Source organism: Saccopteryx leptura, chromosome 13 (assembly GCF_036850995.1).
Source record: "Saccopteryx leptura isolate mSacLep1 chromosome 13, mSacLep1_pri_phased_curated, whole genome shotgun sequence".
NCBI lineage: Eukaryota > Metazoa > Chordata > Mammalia > Chiroptera > Emballonuridae > Saccopteryx > Saccopteryx leptura.
The window spans coordinates 45,109,146-45,126,137 of NC_089515.1; the positions used below are offsets into that span (position 1 = coordinate 45,109,146).

At 57.3% G+C, this 16,992-nt stretch overlaps 1 non-coding gene across 1 annotated transcript; it reads right to left on the minus strand.

Moving 5' to 3' along the window:
- Positions 1-16,760: 16,760 nt before the first annotated feature.
- On the minus strand, positions 16,761-16,833 carry TRNAR-UCG (transfer RNA arginine (anticodon UCG)). Its single transcript has one exon. It is a non-coding gene; the product is annotated as a tRNA-Arg (tRNA).
- Between the last annotated feature and the right edge of the window lie 159 nt (positions 16,834-16,992).

The window sequence follows — 16,992 nt, forward strand, 5'->3', positions numbered from 1 at the left end:
GCTTCAATTGTATTGTCAAGCTCCCCAAAACCTTTTTGGATTGGGGCTTGGGGAGTAGTGCAAACTTTCCGCAAAAGTGAAACCCACACACGGAGAGCAAGTAGCTAGAGGAGGCTGGGAGAAGGTCTCCCTGAGGAAGAAGAAGGGCCGAGAAGGCCCAAGGCCCAGCCAGCTCCTCCGCTGCCAGGCAAGCCGGGATAGGTTGATGGGGCATCAATTCTGAGCCTCGGTGTCCATAGGGGATTTGAACATGGCTTTGTTAGGGACAGGCCCAAATCGAGCAGGTTGGCCTCTATCTAGGGCCGTTTCTGGTGGTATGATGTGTGGGGTCTGGGAGATCAGGATTCCAGCGCTCTCTGCCCTCCGAAGCCCTGCGGTCATCATCCTTTCCAAGAAGTTGGAGGTTTGCATCACCCGATTTTCGTAGAAAGCGGAAAGAAAACCTCACTCTCTCAGGCTCACACTCTTCCATCCCCGGACCTAGATTTAAGCTACCCAGATGGTTTGGGACCCTGGTGTTTTTAAAAAAGCAAAAAAACTCATTGAACTGTGTAGACCCAGTTGTGAGGCTGCAAAGCCACTGGGCTCCTAGTAGGACTAGTTCTTGCAAAACAGCAAAGGGACGGGGATGGTGGGAAAGGGAAGATGGAAACCCCAGGGCCCAGGGCCAACTGGCTGGGAAGGGAGGCAGAAGCACAGGGTGAGGGGGTGGGAAGAGCTGCTCTGGTTTCCTCTGAAATCAGGTCACGATCTGCGCACAGGCTCCCAGGTGCGCTGGGAAGGGAGGGGAGCCCAGGGGATGCTGCCCAAGGCCTGAATGGTGGATCCTGAAACACGCTAGTCACCTCTTGCCAGGAAAAGGGGAGACTGACCTTTAAAAATGGGGAGGGGGTCCCCCACAGGATCTACAGAAACCTTTTAACTGGTGATTATCTCTGGGGAGGACAACTGGGGACAGAGGGGAGGGCAACTGACTTTTCCTGCCTGGCCTTTTGTTTTCTTCTCATTTAAATTTTATTCCAATAGCTAACACATTCATGTGGTTCAGATCAAAAGGTGAAAAGTGCCTCTCAACCATCCACCTTAGCCCGGCAGTTCCTCGCCCCAGAGACAACAATTTCCCTTTTGTACGGTTTGAATTTTCGCCTTTATACATATAACCTATTTTCAAATTAATTTCGTTAAGCAAAGCCCCCTTCAAAAAAAAAAAAAAAAGGCTTGAAGGAATGAAAATGGAAAAAGACTGTCATTACAAGGCACTGGGTAGGGACTGCGCTCGGCACTTCTGAGCTGCGTGACCCTGAGGAGTCACTTCAGGCCTCCCAATCTGTCGCCTCAAGCATACAAGGAAAAGGGGACAAGGAATTGTCTTTGGGTGGTGGCTCCAGTCCCTTCCAGCTTGTCTGTCATAGCAGTCACAGACCCGTATACCTAGAAAGCCTCCCAAACCGTCAGGGGCTCTGCATCACATTGGGTCCTTTCTTCTCTGAGGCAAGGCAGGATCTAGGGCCGGGGCTACAGCCACTCACCACTCACGCCCGGGAGCCCAGGAGTTTCCCAAGCTTACAGGAGCCGAGTTTCAGGGCCAGTTGGGGTGTTAGGGAGGAGAGTGACCTGGAGGCAGATAAGGACCTCAAGAGGGAACCCAGCTCAAGGTGCAGTGTGTGGCCCAGATGCCCAGGCAGTGAGGAAAGGTGCACCCCACTCCCCAAGCCCAGCTAAGAGGGGCTGGAGCCTGAGTGGCCGGGTGTGCAGCATTGGGTTGCCATGGAAACGGAATGCAGATTTCCCCCAATTGCTTTTTTATTTGCTAGACATTGTAATACATCTTATGTTGCGACGGGGTGTGAGGGGGAGTAGGGGGAGGGGCTGCCGGGAGCTCCTCGGCACCTTATCCGCTCGAGGAAGTTGGGGAGGCGCCCGCGGGCGGGAGGGACGGGCCCGGGCTGCTGCAAAGGTGGCGCTGGGCTGAGCTCGGCCGCTCCCGCCCACCCGCCTGCGCTTGGTTTGTATGCAGGGCAGGGCCGGCCCGTCGGGGAGGAGGCCCCGGCCCCGGCCCCCTAGTCATTGAGCTCACTCCTCGCCAGTTCTGCTCCGCTTCACGCTGCACACAGACCCCCCAACTGCACACAAAGGCAGCTGCCAGAGCCCGTGAAAAGTGATCAAATTATCAAGAACTTGACCTCACCGAGGGGCGAAGCTCCAGCAACCCCCAAGCCGTATGCTAATAGCGCTCAGGGCTGACTCGTCGAATAATTCGATAAAGGCCGCATTGTTAGCGGCAGGGCAGCCCCCGGCCGCCCCCGCGCCAGCCCCCCGCGGTCCCCACCCCCCACCGGCCGCCGTCTCTCTCCCACCGCATTTGCATCCCAAAATCCCCGTCCCGGCTCCGGGGGAGGATTGTTCCAGCCTGATTTATGGGGTGAAGGCGAAGGCTGGCGCCTTCCCCGCCAGCGACCCCTCTGCAACCCCAGCCCCCTCCGTGCCCCCGGCCGGCTCCACTTCGGGGTTCCAGCCCCGGCGCTGGGGGGTGCGCTGCGGGCGGGGAGGCGGCGGAGGGAGCAGCGGGCAAGTTCCTCTCGGGGGTGGAAAGTGTCCCGGAGAGCGCGCGCCGAGGTCAGGTACCTGTTCCGGGCGCGGCCGCTCCGCCGGGCTGGAGTCCGCTGGGCGGGCGCCGGGCTTCTCGGGGCTGCGGGGCTCGTGCGGGCCGGGCGGCCGGCGGGCGGGCGGGCGTCCGCGCGCAGAAGTTGTGAGAGTCATTTCTACTTTCGGTTATCTAGCTTTATGACGGCTCTGTGGCACTCATACAGCTAGATAACCAAAGAGAGAAACGGGCCTCCCGTCGCCGCCGCCGCCGCCGCCGCCGCGCCGTGGGCCCCACGTGCCGCTGCCCGCCGGGCGCGGGGCCGGGCGCGCGGGCCGCTCCTGAAGCCCCGGGGGCGCGCGGAGAGCCGGGGGGGACCGACAGACACACAGACACGCCGACTCCCACCGCCGAGGCCGGCAGCCCCCGCCCAGGTCCCTCCCTCCTGCCATCGCCCTCCCTGCACGACCCTCCCGGCTCCCCGTTCCGGGCGTCCGGGCGTCGGCGCCGGCCGCCCGCTCCGATGGCGGCCCGGGGCGCACTAAGGGCGCCTGCAGGTTGCGCTCCGGCGGCCTCGGGCGCCCCGGCCGCCCCCAGCGCACTGGCCCGCCAGCCCTCTTCTCTCAGGCTAATCGCCCCGCGGGGAAGTGACGTCAGTACAGGGACCGGCCAATCACACGCTTCCATTCAAATCCCAGCCCCCTTCCCGCGCTCCGCACCACCCAGCCTTACAATGGCCTCGGCGTTCACGGCTTCTGCTCCCAAAGGGCAGGGCAGTGCACCCTCTGCCCTCAAAAGCGTTAGGGCTGCGCGCCTGGGTGCGCACCATCTGGCCTTTCCTCCTAAGCCCCGGGAAACTCCTCTGCCTTCCCCTAAGCCCTGGGACCGCGGGCTATCAGAGTTAGGGAGCTCCAGTGACGAGGTTTGGGGACGCGTCTGGTGGGGCGTGGTGAAGGTCTCTCCAGGGCGGCCGAGTTCGCACTTGGGAGGCCGAGAGCCGAGAAGAGGAGCCGTCTCACCTTTAACTTCCCTTTTCCTGCCCCCACGCCCAGTACCTTGCAGTATACCCAGCCCTCGCTGGAAGACTTAGAGTGGAGGGAGAACTAAATAGTGTCCTGGTGTGCGTGGCTCGGTGTACCACCCAGATTCCCTGGCGCGCAGAGGTTTCCGAGCCATCCCACTGGGGCCATGCCCTGGCACTCAGTGCCAGATTGCTGGGTCCTTCTGTCTCTGAGAGCATCTAGGAAAGGACAACCGATCGTGCCTGGCTCTTCGGAGCTGTCCTAGGCCCAAACTAGGCTGCTGCTTCAATTCCTGTTCCACCGAGAAAGGAAATCACAAAGCTGAGCCTTGGCCCTCTTTCTAGGGCTCTTAGCACACACTTGGCCCTCTCACTGCAAGTGGCTCAACAGGGGAAAGGGGCTGCCGGACTGGATCCTCCAGACTCACCCCAACTGAGCCTGACAGCAGACCTGGAGGCCGCATCGCAGCCTTTCAGGGGTGAGTAGATCATGAGCGCCCCTTCTTGCTCACCCCAGCAGTCACCTCCTTCCTCCTTGATGCTGCCTGTGGCTACTCCCCAGCCTTGGGCGCTGAGAGTCAGCCTCTCTCCACCAGCCATCCTGGGGAGGCAAAGGATTAAATAGGAAAAAAATACAGTATCTTTCTTCGCTCCCAGAGCAAAGAGCTAGGGAGAGATTCGGCAGCGAACAGGCGCAGGTGAGTGGATGCCTGGCTTTCAGCGGTCAATAGGCAGATTGTCTGTGCCCAGACTCCCGCTGCTGCGGGAGCACCATCAGGTTGGCCAGAGGTACCCGTGAGGGTCCATTCCAGTAGGGCCTGGGGCTCTGAGCTGCCTTTGGCCAGGCATAGCCCCGCCGGATGGGTTCCAAAGGAGAGGGGATCAGAGGATGGTTTAGAAAGGATGTCATGACTTGTCTAAATATTCCTTTCTCCCCTAAACAGGACACATCTCCATTTTGTCAAGTTCCTGATTTTTGTCAAGTGCCTGTTCCCCTACTGCTTGTCTCAGCTTTATTGTATTTTCATCCTGACCCTAAATCCAAAGCGGCCTATATCCTACATCCATCCCAGCTAGCATGTGCCAGACCAGGCCTGGCATTTACATCACTCCCTCCAAATCTCATTTGACATACTCATCCCTCTTTCCAGAGGACGAAACACAGCCAGACAGAGCGACAACTAGAGAAACAGAGAGAGAGAGGCCGGCCTCGGCCCTGGGGAAGGAAGCACCTGAATTTGGGCTCGAGACAGTTAATTCCAAAGGATTACCATAATTGGGAGGCGCCCCTTGCTTTCCCTCCTCCCGCAGCTCCTGGAACCCGCACTGTCTCCCCTTCTGGGTGTGTGTGGGGGTGGCCTCTAGAGCCCTCGTCCTTCGGGGCCACGCTGGGTGGGAAGAGTGGGGCGGCAGAGGTGGGAAGGGGCAGAGAGGCCCGGGCTCCACCTCCAAGACGGAGGAGACAGTGGGATCAAGGGGAAGAGAGAGCAGGAAGGAGCCCCTTGGAGTGTGATTTAAGCAGGATGCTGCACAAAATGGCTCCTCAGCGAGGCTCACGGTAACACAGCAGCGCCGGAGGCCCGACTGGCCAGCTAAGGGCGGGTGGGGGACTCTGGGAGGATGAATTTAAAGCCTGATTTGGATTCAGTTCAGATGCAAAAGGCCACTGTTATTCGGGTGGCATCTCTGCTACCCTTTTTGGGAAACTGAGTCCCTGTGCGGGAGCAGATGAGGCTGGCTGGGGAGGCTCCCACACCCTGCTTGCATGGGACTGTGCTGGAATGAGCGACTGCTCCACATCCATCACAGCACAGCTTCCGCGAAGGAGGCCATGGTGAGACCAGGTCTTGAAGGTGTAGGCTGTGGGGAGGAGGCTGCTCTGCTGGATCAAGATGGGCTGCAGTCTCCGTGGGCTGGTGGCAGGCCTCCACGCACAGCTCAGACAGGAAGGAGTCCAGATGATGCTGGCCAGAGGTGCATTGTGTGGGCGGGACACCACCCGCCGAGGGTGGCACGCTGCTGGGCAGACAAGTCCCGCCCTGGTCCCTGATCACACTCTCATGTGCATGTTGAAAGGGGTCTGGGTTCTATGCGATTCGTCCCACAACAAGCCCCTAGTCTTGGCCTACCGGCCCTAAGGTCATGGGAAAGCAGGTGCTAGGTCTGGCTGAGGGCTGTGTGCAGAGACCCAAGGGCCAATGGGGGCGGCCCGGGCCCTGGCCATGGTGCTGAGAGTCGCCCTGCGGCCTCTCTCTCCCCCGCTTCTCTGTTTGCCAGAACTTCCCATTTCCTCCCCACCGTCCCAAACCTGAGCGGCATGGGAATCAGCAGCTATCAGGACAAAGGAACAGGAGCCAGGAGAGCCCCAATGGCAGATGTCTCCTCAAGAGGAGACTTCCCACCCAAGTGCCTCCACTGAAGGCCAGAGACTCCATTTTTCATATTCAAACTTACACCAAGAGACAGGCTGCTGAGCTCCCATACCTACATCTACAGAACTGCTTGCTCCTGCTGTTGCCACATGCGCACCCTGCGCCCCTTCAGATTCATACAACCACACCCCCCACACACACGCTTGGCCCAAACCCCCACCTAGCAGCCAGCCCAAGGCAGGTGGCAGGTCCCTTGTCTGTGCATGCACACGCGGACGCAAGCACTCTTGTCCCCGTTGGCAACCTCAGCTGCCAAGGTTCCAAGCTGGCTTTGGCCCAAGTTCCTATTTCCTGCTGGTGGTTATACAACTCGGTGCAGGGACCATGACAAACCTCTGGAGTGTGCCCCCTCCCATTCCAGGACATGGTGAGTTAAGGGGTTAAGTGAAAGGAGAGTGGGCAGTTCTGACTTTGGACAACAGCCCTATGCAGGCACCCAGTATCCTGCAGCCAGGCTTGCCCTGACGTGGAGCCTCAGAGCCTGAGACCCACGGAGCTCTCCAAGCTCCAGCCCAGACCTGACATTCAGCCTGGGACCAGCACTCCGCTCCTGAGCCCCTCTAGGCCTCACTTAGGAGACAGACTTCTTGCCACAACCTAGGCTAAGTCCAAGGTCCTAAGTCCTTTCTCTGCTGCTCCCTTCTTCCCTTGTTTCTTCCTCAGGCCTGAGCTTTGATTTAGCTGATCTTTCTATTGTCTGGAGTCTACAAGCCTAGCACTGGACTAGCTCAGATGGACCCAGCTTCCTTCACCCAGGGTTCCCAGCACTTCCACGCCCACCTTCATGAACATGTGGCCAGCTAGGCTGTAATTCTCTCTCCAGCTTCCACATCTGGCTTTCCCTTCCTTAAGCTGAGGCTTAGGCATTCGATTGTGGCCTCTCAGGGAGGCCCAGGCTGGGCAGAAACCCAGAAACACCCCTCCTGAAAAGGTCTGAGCAGAAAAGCACCCTCCTCCACACCAAAGTCTCCAGCAGCTGGTATTATTAATGGAGGTGACTTCCGTGGAATACCCCACCCCTAGCGTCCACCTAGCCTATGCTCTGGCCTCTGTCCCTTGGTTGAAGGCCAGGGCCAGACCCTCAAACTCCATCCTCTCTTCGTCCCTGAAGAGTCTACCTCCTCCAGGATATGGGGAGGAGTTCCAAAAGGGGGCCCCCTCTCAGCCCCAGCACCTCCACTTCTCTTCAGTCACAAAGGCTGTGACTGTATTTCTAGATGTACGTGTGTTTCTGGGTGAATGCACTCCTCCCATGACCTGATCTCGGAGCCTCTCCCAGCTTCTCCCTGCCCTGCTCTGGGGCAGCCTGATTTCCACCATGCCCTGCTCTGGGGCAGCCTGATTTCCACCATGTCCCAGCCTTCTCCCAGAGGAGCCCCTCACCACAGCCTCAGACTCCCTGGTCCCGGACTGGAGAGAGATGCAGAAACACCCTCAAACAGACCCACGAGGCCTGTTCTGGGGCTCGAGGGGGGAGCAGAACAGAAAGGATTTCCCAACAACTTCCCATTACAGAGGCGGAAAAGCGTGTCATAAATCTTGTCTAGAGTGGGCGCCGTGTGTTGCATTATTTCCTAAACTATTTTTTCAGGAAGCCACTTTCTGAGTTATTATTTTTTTGTGGGGGAAGGGATGATAAAAAAGAGGAGAGTTAGGGGCAGAGGTGAGGAAGGAGGCAGTCCGGAAACTAATCTGAACCTCACTCTGGAAACACTCCCTCTTTTCTGCCAAACCTGTCTGCAGTCCCACAACTTCCGTCTGGCTCCAGGCTTCTTCCCTTTCTGTGCCCCCAACGTCCTCACCTCAGGACACTTCCCACTGCCCCACGACCCTTGACCTTGGCCTAACGACTCGTTGGGGATGATGGCTCAGGCTCCAGAGGCTGAGCCCCGCATTCCACGCGCGGTGAGGGCGCACCCCTCACTCTGCCCGGTGGCGATGGCAGCCCACACCGCCCGAGCAGCCCAAAGACGCCAAGCAGGGATGCCCCAGCCCCCTCCCAGCACAGAACAGCCCCCTAAAGCTGTCCCAGCCGAGGCCACAGCGCGCGCGCCCAAGCCCCGCTCCCCAGCCTCCCTGTGACACGGCAGGAAGCGGCACTTACGGACCGGGAAGGGGGTCGGGGGCCCGCGAGGCAGCGGCGGGGGCGGGGCGGCGGCGGGGTCAGCGGCTCTGCGGTCCCCGATCCGGAGCGTCCCCAGGCTCGGCCCGACTGTGGCCGCTCTCCGGGCGCCCCGGCCCGGGCCCCGGCGGACGCACGGCAGAGAGGCGCGGGAGGCGGGCGCGGTGGCGGCGGCGCGGGGGCTCCCGGCAGTGAGCGGCTCCGAGCGGCTCCGAGCGGCTCGCAGCGCCGCCTCCTCGGGCGGGCCCGGCCCGCAGTGACGTCAGCGCGGCTCCCCCCGCCCCCTCCCCTCGCCCCGGCCAGTGCGGAATGGAGGGGGCGGAGGCGCCGTGCGAGGGGCGCCCGGTCCGGCTCCCCGGCGCTTCCTCCCCCGCCTCGCCTGCCTCTGCTCCTTTCCCGGGGAGTCGCGGCGTCATCCGAGCCCTCCATTGCCCCCGCGCCGCCAGGCTCCACCGGAGCCGCCACCACCAACCCGGGAGGTGGTAGCAAGCGGCGGGCTGGAAGCCTCGCTGGCAGTTCCGAGCTCAGGGTTCTGGGCTGCTTTGGGGAGAATGGAGAGGCGATGGAACGGGGACGGGGCTGGGGGCTAGGCGTCGGCGCTCGGGGCTAAAGGGGGCGTTTTCTCTTTCCCCTACGCAAGTGTTGCTTAGGCTGAGGGTATCCACGCTGGAGTGGCTGATCCCGGGACCCCCACGTGAGCCCCGAAAGGATATCTTAGCTCGGAGGAAACGTGTCGCTTTCGGAGCCAAGGGTGCCCTCCAGGCTGGGTCCTGCTTCTCCAAGACCCAGTGCCACCCCCATCCCCGCCCACCCTGGGCTGTGCACCGGCTAACTGCACCCGCTGAGCCGCCGGCGCCCCGGGGACGCTGTCCAAATGCTGAACTCGGCCTCGAGACCCGAGCTCCCGGCGCCCCCTCTCCCTGTCGCTCCGCGTTTCCCCACAGGGGCCGACGGGAGGTCCTGGGACCCAGAGCGTGGAGCCCCGGGAAACTTTGGTGCTTCAGGATGGGTGGAAAGCTCCAGGGGAGGAGGCGAGCGGCAAAGCGGTGGTGGGAGCGGAGAAGGCAGGCAGAGCACCGCGCCTTGTCGATTGCCCCGCCACGCTGTACTCGCTACGGTCTTCCGGGTGCGTCCCGGCAGCTCGCCCTGGGTCCCCTCCGCCTGTGCGTTTCTCCCGCCGCCACAGTAGGGGACGTCCCTCCGGCTGAACTTGTCAGCGGGTCTCAACATCTATCAGGAGCCAGACAGACGGGCCAAGTTCACGAGCAACGCTGTTAACCCCTTGCAAACCGTGCGCTTCCCACAGGAGGGAACCGCCTGGCGGGCGCGCGCTCTCCGATTCCGGAGGCATTGCCCCTCAGAAGCAGTAGTCGCCGCTTCCCCTTTCTTCCCTCCTGGTTCTCTTTTCCCTGAACAACCCGGGGACAAGGCTAGAAGAAGAAAAGAAGATCTCTCCCCCCACCCTCCACCCCATGCATTTTCTGTGCTTTTTTTTTTTTTTTTTTGGTCATCTCATTTACACTTTTGTCTTCATAACCTCTCCGGTTTCTTCTTTTCTAAATGAGTTGGACCCCAGTGTAACTGACTCCTTTTCTAAATGTCTTCCCTGTCTCCCATTCTGTGACTGTGCGTATGAAAATACTAGAAAGTTCAGAAAAATACGAGAGAAAAAAATATTAATTAGCCTTCATTTCCTATACCTAGAGGCCTGACCTCATAAAAAAAAAATCATATTCTCTTTAGAAGAGTCTAGATTGCTGGTTGTGTGGGGAGGAGTGAGGGGGGGTCACCTGGCCTTTCTGAACTGGTTGGGGAAAGAAAATACAAACCAGCTCTGAGAAAGGGATCAGAGAGGGACACCTGTCCAGAAAGACCCTGGAGAGACGCAGCGGGGTGGAGGGCTAGACACAGGGACCCGGACAGAGTGCCCTTCCAATCCTCGCTGGGGAACCAGAGCAGGACCCAGCGCTCCCACTCCCTCCACCCACTGGCCTCTTTCTAGTCTCCACAGCCCAGGAGAAGCTGATCCTACGCTCCCTGGCAGCCCAGCTCCTGAGCCTGCCCAGAGTGGGAGCCCTGGGCGGATGTGTGGCTGGGTGGCTGGGGGCGCCTGGCCAAGCAAACGCTCCGTCCTGCCGGGGAACCCCGGCCATCTCCCAGAGGCGTTTCTCAGCCTCCCCAGCGGTCAGGCGGACTTGGGCCCACTCTCCCCCTCCCCCACCCCCCATTTTCTATTGAATTCCCAACGTCTGGTAGCTGGCGGCAACTAGGGCGACCTACCAACTTTTCCCCTGGGCATTTTCTCACCCCCTCCACACCCCCCCGCCATGTTTTCTTTTCTTCTCCCAGCGCTCTTTTTGAAAGAAGGCACCCAGGCCCAGAACGTGTTCTGCAGTTTAACTACTTCCAAATTCTTTGTTCAGGTCACCCCGGGACTCTATTGTCCACTGTTGAGAGCTGGAGCAGGAGGGCGGGTGCGCCTCTGCCAGGCGGGCCTGAATCCATTCGGCTGCCACTCTGGCCCCTGCGGGCCGCCGAGGCGCCCGCTAGACCTGGGCGCCAGAGGCCCCTGCCGGGCCTCCCGGCTCCCGCGGCCGTTTCTGGTGTGCGTGGAGCGGCCGGACGCTGCAGATCGCTCCGGGGCTGTCTGAGTCTCGCCCTAGCCGGCGGGCGTCGGGGGCGCAGGCCTAGCAGGATTGGCCGACTCTGTCCCAGTCGGCATGCCCTCAAGCCAGCGTCCCGCGGACGCCTTGTTTTCTGCTGGGCTCTCGGAACCCTCTAGGCAGCTTTTGAGCAGAAAGCAGCCAGACTTCAGGAACAGGGTTGGAGGAACAGCTACCACCACCCCTCCTCCCCGCCTCTCCAGCGCCCCAGAAGGCTGCACTTTCCCCTTCCTCTCTTTCCTTCGGGCCCACACCTTCTGCTTCCAGTCAGTTCAAGTCTCTCCTGAAGGAAGAGCGTGGGGAAAAGGAGGCCGCCCGGTCCCAGCGGGGACGCACAGGGGGCTGGCTCTGGCCTGAGCGCAAGGTGCCTCCAGTTGTCCTCAAAGGCCGGCCGCCTTCCACAGCGTGGCTCACCGAGGAGACCACTAGAAGCGCCCTGACCCAAATGAGGCTTCCAGACTGCTAGGGGGCCAGGGCTGCCCGCCTCCCCCGTCCTCCCCGTCTCCTTTCTCGGGTGCCAAGGAGACAGAGAGCGTGGGAGTCCCCAGGGGACTCAGCTCCTCAGTGCCCCTCCATAGGCTCCGAAGCTCTTGCGCGATTGCCCTGCCGAGCGCCCCAGAGAGCGTGCCTCGGGTTAGGTAGAGAAGCCCACAAAAGGCCTAGGAGAGACTGAACATAAAGCTGGAGCTCATAGAAAAACCAGAACCGCCGGGGGAAAGGGTGCGGAGACTTCGCAGAACCCACCGCGGCCTAGAAAAATAGCGGAGGAGGGCAGACCAGCGCCCCCTGGCGTCTCTGCTGGAACTCACACAGTGTCGCCCTGGCACCCATCCATCCTCCTTCCCATAGGCAGGGTTCCAGCCCTGAAGCTGGGGAGGCCGAAGCCCGCGTCCCTGCAAGACCTGTCCTGACTAGAACAATGCTCCTTCAGGACACAGGAGCTCCTAAGGTCTCCCTGGCTCCAACCCCCACGTCTTCCTCCTTCCGTCCTACCTACTGGTCCCGGGTCCTTCTTTGGACGGTCCTGACCTCGCCAACCTGCGGCCCCAGAGCGTGGCTCCGCGCGCTGTCCAACAGCGCCCTCTGGCGAGGGTTTCCAGGAGGTGCTGGCGCACTCGGCCTAGGCTGCTGCGGGAAGGCAGAAAACACTCTGGGCCCGCGGGGCGTCCGCCTGAAGGTTTGGGGTCTGCTCAGAGGGGATAGAGATGCAGTAACCTTACAAGAACTGAGCGCCTCTTCCTCCTCCTGGCTCTTCCAGCACGCCGAGCATCCACTCGTGTGTAAGGCCCTCCCACCAGTTAGGAAATAAGCACTCATAATGAGTGAGGCAGCCAGACCCCAGGCTTAAATTTCATCTCTTTGGCGCTTCTGCTATCCTGTTCTCCGGGAAGGTCCCGTATAGACTGAGGCGGATGGGACAGGCTCCGGATCTCTTCTTCAGGGTTCTTGAGACCAGGCAGCTGTGTCTCTTGTCCCCATAGCATTTTGCTCTTTCTATCTCAGCAGGTTCCCTTCCCCCCAGGGCCCATCTCATATATGTAGACTTCAGAAAATTAAGTAAAAGCCTCCTATGAGGTCTGAGAATCTCATGGAGCTTCCATTGGTCAAACACCAAGTCTCATGAAAAATGCTCATAAACTTACATGTTGCTTTCTGATAAATATTGGAGGGCTAGATATGTAATATTAGCATGACCTGGGACCTGCTTCCAATCTATGTGGTGTGGGCCAGTAAGAAACCAATGATATGGTTGGCTTTGTCTTCTCAAATTTGCTTTCTTGACTGTGGGGTGTTAAGCGGGCTTACAGAAATGCCCGTGGCTTTGGAATCATACCGTTCTTGAGTTCTAATCCAGGCCCCAGATGCACTGTGTGGTTTTTGGATAAGTGACTCCACCTCGTACTTGTTAATGGAGCCTTTCTTTTCTCTAAAATGAAATCATGGTTGTAGCTATGTGCCCAAAGTACCAATGGGGTTGTTGAGAGGATTAAATGAGGTGGTACTCAAAAGTGTTTAGTCTGGCTGTAGGGCTTTAGGCAGATACTTCGCCCCTCTATGCCTCAGTTTCCTCATCAGTAGAAGGGATAGGACTTCTATCCTAGGGTCAGTGGGAGAATTAATTTAGTTGACTGTGTGAGCTCTTAGCACAGAACATAGCATCAAAAGTGCTGGTAGTTATTACCAAGTTCCAGCCAGGCCCTGAAATGCAGCCTAAAACTAGACACAAGGTCAGTCTTCATGGGAATTTACAGCATTGGGAGGGGAGATTTTTTTTTTTTTAAATCAGCATTTGTTGACCTGGCCGGTTGGCTCAGCGGTAGAGCGTCGGCCTGGCGTGCGGGGGACCCAGGTTCGATTCCCGGCCAGGGCACACAGGAGAAGCGCCCATCTGCTTCTCCACCTCTCCCCCTCTCCTTCCTCTCTGTCTCTCTCTTCCCCTCCTGCAGCCAAGGCTCCATTGGAGCAAAGATGGCCCGGGCGCTGGGGATGGCTCCTTGGCCTCTGCCCCAGGCGCTAGAGTGGCTCTGGTCGTGACAGAGCGGCTCCCCCGGAGGGGCAGAGCATCGCCCCCTGGTGGGCAGAGCGTCGCCCCTGGTGGGCGTGCCGGGTGGATCCCGGTCAGGCGCATGCGGGAGTCTGTCTGACTGTCTCTCCCCGTTTCCAGCTTCAGAAAAAAAGAAAAAAAAATTAAATCAGCATTTGTTACAATGGAGATACATGCTTTGCAAGAAAGTACATAGTGTTTGCCCTGGCCGGTTGAGCATCGGCCTGGCGTGCAGAAGTCCCGGGTTCGATTCCCGGCCAGGGCACACAGGAGAAGCGCCCATCTGCTTCTCCACCCCTCCCCCTCTCCTTCTTCTCTGTCTCTCTCTTCCCTTTCCGCAGCGCAGGGAGGCTCCATTGGAGCAAAGATGGCCTGGGCGCGGGCGCTGGGGATGGCTCCTTGGCCTCTGCCCCAGGCGCTAGAGTGGCTCTGGTCCCGGCAGAGCGACGCCCCGGAGGGAGCGTCGCCCCCTAGTGGGCGTGCCGGGTAGATCCCCGTGGGGAGCATGCGGGAGTCTGTCTGACTGCCTCCCCGTTTCCAACTTCAGAAAAATACAAAAAAACAAAACATCTTTATGTTACATTTTTTGAGTTATGCTTTTTAGAATTCATAAAAAAGAGGGGTTAAAAATTAAAAAAAAAAGTTATCTTTTTATGTATATAGATACATTCTTAGTAAGATTTAGTAAATTCAGCAGGTCCTGGCACGAATGTGTTAAGTTTTTTCATTCTTGTGTTTATGAGAAACATGAGCCTGATGTGTCCTAGTGATTTCTTCAATGTTTGGGCATATATTTGAAAGGCAAACTCTCATTTCCTCATCAATACATTGAAGAATTCCTCTTTTTACTCTTAATTGTGTTGAGTGCAGAAAACCCCCACCATACATATCATCTTAACTTTATACCAAACAAAGGATAGAAGAAACTTGCCTCCAGTCTTTCCAGGGAACATGAGGGGTAGTGTAAACCATTGGTCCCCAACCATTTTTGGGCCACGGACTGGTTTAATGTCAGAAAATATTTTCACGGATATTTAGAATGAGACAGATAAATGTATCATGGGATACATTTATCCATTTTTTTGAACCAGGGACCTAGGTGTCCTGGGCTGATGCTCTATCCATTTAGCCACCATAGATCAGGCTATCACCTATTCCAGTGGTTCTCAAAGTGTGTGCCAGGGCGCACTGGTGCACCCTAGAAGATTTCCAGGTGCACCCTATGGTATTCCAGAGAAATATGTGCCTTTAGGGTGAGAGGGATAAATGTATCACGTGACCGAGACAAGCGTCAAGAGTGAGTCTTAGATGGATGTAACAGAGGGAATCTGGTCATTTTTAAAAAATAAAACATCTTTCAGACTTAAATATAAATAAAACAGAAATAATGTAAGTTATTTATTCTTTCTCTGCAGACCGGTACCAAATGGCCTACGGACCAGTACCGGTCCGCAGCCCGGGGGTTGGGGACCACTGGACTGTAAACAGTCCAGCACCTTAACAGCCTTTTGCAATCTAATCACTCAAGTGAGGTGGGGGGTTGGGCAGACTGTCAGCTTACAGCCAATTCCCCACACCTCTGTCTCCCCAAAATCTAAACTCCAAAAATCCTGTTGGTTTTTTGGTGCCCAACAGGCACATATTTCTCTGGAATACCATAGGGTGCACCTGGAAATCTTCTAGGGTGCACCAGTGCGCCCTGGCACACACTTTGAGAACCACTGGAATAGGTGGTTCCTGATAATAATAGGTGATAGCCTGATCTATGGTGGCTCAGTGGATAGAGCATCAGCCCAGGATGCCTAGGTCCCTGGTTCAAAACCCTGAGGTCACTGGCTTGAGTGTGTACCTGACAGCTTGAGCATGGGATGGCTGGCTTGAGTGCAGGATCATCAACGTGATCCCAAGGTCACTGGCTTGAGCATGGGGTCAGTGGCTCAGCTTGAGTCCCCTGGTCAAGGCACATATGAGAAGCAATCAGTGAACAACTGAAGTGAAGCAACTACCAGTTGATGCTTCTCTCTCTCTCCTCTGTATCTTTCTCTCTCTCTCTCTTAAAAAAAGAAAGAATAGATGATATAATGTGTACTTTTTGGTTAACTCATTAAATGAGATCTAGCAGTGGCCTAGTAACATTGTTATTTTGAAGTATAATTAATGTAAATAATACATTAAACAACCTGCAGCATCTGTAATGTTATGAAAATATCCATGATTGCTATTGAGTCCTATCACTGTGGCTGGTTGCCTAACCTCATAATTGAAGGAAATGCTAAATTTCAGTAGGCGATAGGAAGTAATAAAAGTGTTTTCCCACCTAGGGACTCCCTGATTTATGCTGAGAGCCTCTCTTCTGGGTATTTTGCAAAAATGCCAACGGTACAAGGTTAAGTGTGTGTGGGGAAATGCCAAATTATAAAACCCTGAATTTTCGGTTAATTGTATTTTCTACCAAAAGAACAAATAAACAAGAAAACATTTGTTTGAATGTTAAATACACCTAGAACATTGGGGCTTTTTCTCTCTGCCCGGGCAGAAGGGGTGGGCCTGGGCGGGATCAGCCCGTGGAGCGGTATGTGTCCTCGACTACCTTCGAAGCCCACTCCTGAAAAATAACGAAGGCAGTGTCTCAAGTCAAATCATGGTGTCCTGACACACGCACGGGCTGGCAGGTGGGGACTGACTTTCAGTGAGGCCTGAATTTTGTACCTGATCAGCTATGTGACCTGTCTTAGTCTCCCTTTCCTCATGTGCGCAGCTGGGTGTCCAAGCTCTGGTTCTTCACCTGGGCAACATTCGGTGTGGTGCTGTGCAGTGTACCATCCACCGAGCGCGGGGAGCCCAGCTGTCGAGGCGCATGGAGCAACAGGAGGAGGATGCGTATCACAAAGACCAAAAAGCAGCCTCTGACTGCTCCCCGGGCGGAAGGGAGCAGGGCGCGCTTGGGTGGGGATTGGTGGGGTGGAGAAGTGAGCAGATTCGAGTTCAACAAAAGGCAGCGTTTGCACCCACTAGAATTGCCCGGGATGAAGAGACGCCGCACGAGGCTGGGAAGAGTTCACCCTTCAGCTGTGAACTCCAGCCAATTGAATTCGAATCGAGATTTCCGCTAAGGATGCGCGACTTTCTCCACTCTCCTCCCACCGCGTTGGGGAACGCGAGACTGGTACATTACCAGGCTCCCCCGATACCCTAACCCCAAGCCTGGGACACCTACGCGAGCAATTTCACGGGGGTGTGCTGAGCGTGGAGGGTGGGAGCCGCTACTTTTGCAGATCGAGGCGTTCCCAGGCTTCAATGTGGGGTGGTAATTGGCACAACATTCGGAGTTGTGCGAGCACTTCATTCTTAAGATGTAACGTAGTAAGCCGAAAAAGTATGAGCAAACCCTTTCGACCGCGGCAGGACTCGAACCTGCAATCTTCTGATCCGAAGTCAGACGCCTTATCCATTAGGCCACGCGGCCGCCTGGTGATTGGTCGTCTTTGGATAATCTAAAAACTCTCATTACCGTCCATAGGCTTGCCTGAGACCAATCCACCTGCTTCTTGAGTGGGGGAGGTTATGCCCTTGCTCCCAGAGTTTCGCAGGGCAGTCCCACCCGGAAGTCCCCTTCTTCCCCCGC